Source organism: Octopus bimaculoides, chromosome 3 (assembly GCF_001194135.2).
Source record: "Octopus bimaculoides isolate UCB-OBI-ISO-001 chromosome 3, ASM119413v2, whole genome shotgun sequence".
Taxonomy (NCBI): Eukaryota; Metazoa; Mollusca; class Cephalopoda; order Octopoda; family Octopodidae; genus Octopus; species Octopus bimaculoides.
Window position 1 is genome coordinate 84,351,571 of NC_068983.1, and position 1,004 is coordinate 84,352,574.

Consider the following 1,004-nt stretch of genomic DNA (forward strand, 5'->3'; position numbering starts at 1 on the left):
ACATAGTAAATACTATATGCATAGAAAATTTCATTAAAAAATATTCATTTTTCTGAAAGTTATGACCTCCGAAAGTCTGGTGTGTAAAACCCTGTAGTTATGCCCATAAAACACCGGAGTTATTAACTATGTTCGTGTTTATTAAATCAAAATATGTTATGGTTGTCTTGATAATTTATAGCGAAAATTATTATTTCTACTCTAGGCACAAGGCCTTGAAATTTTGCGGGGAAGGGGCTAGTCGATTACATTGACCCCAGTGTGTAACTGATACTTATTTCATCGACCCCAGTGCGTAACTGGTACTTATTTCATTGACCTCAGTGCGTAACTGGTACTTATTTCATCGACCCCAAAAGGATGAAAGGCAAAGTTGACCTCGGCAGTGTTTCAATAATATTGGCATAATGACTCTCCTTAGACGCAACAGAAATTGTCTTCTGTTGTTTAATCCCCAATTCAGACAGAATTTTGTATATTCAGGACAACGCATGACTATACACTGCTGATTTCATCATTTAAAATGTTAAACGGCATTATTAGAACTTTGTTGGTACCCTTTTAATATTAATAACAGTAAATAAGGTTTGACAGAATAAGTTGGCCAACGGATAAAAATGCCATCAGGCATTCAGCTACGCTTTACTTTTTAATTTCAAATCTCACCAAGGTTAGCTTAGCTTCTCAATCAACTACAGTCAATAAAAATGAAGTGCCAATGATGTACTGTGCCAGTGTAATCTCATGTACTCATCGCCTCTTATCTGCATAGAATAAAACAAAAGCCTTGCTGTGTTGTATAATTTCAAATACAGTCCTCGCTACAATATTAAGAATTTTAATTAAAAAATACTGGCGGAGTTTCGGATCAGGACGCCCACGTAAGCTAGATTTTCTCCGTTTCGACTGGGATTTTTTCAATTTTTTATTCCTTTCGCTCCTGAAAATGATGTGGCGGAGGCAGCTTTTTTATGAAAAACATTTTTGAAAATTTATTTTATTTT

At 35.0% G+C, this 1,004-nt stretch overlaps 1 protein-coding gene across 1 annotated transcript in view; it reads left to right on the top strand.

The window, feature by feature from the left end:
* LOC106872998 (putative uncharacterized protein DDB_G0282133) overlaps nt 1–1,004 on the top strand; it is a 28,090-nt gene that overhangs the window by 1,959 nt on the left and 25,127 nt on the right. The gene's annotated exons all lie outside the window — the stretch shown is intronic.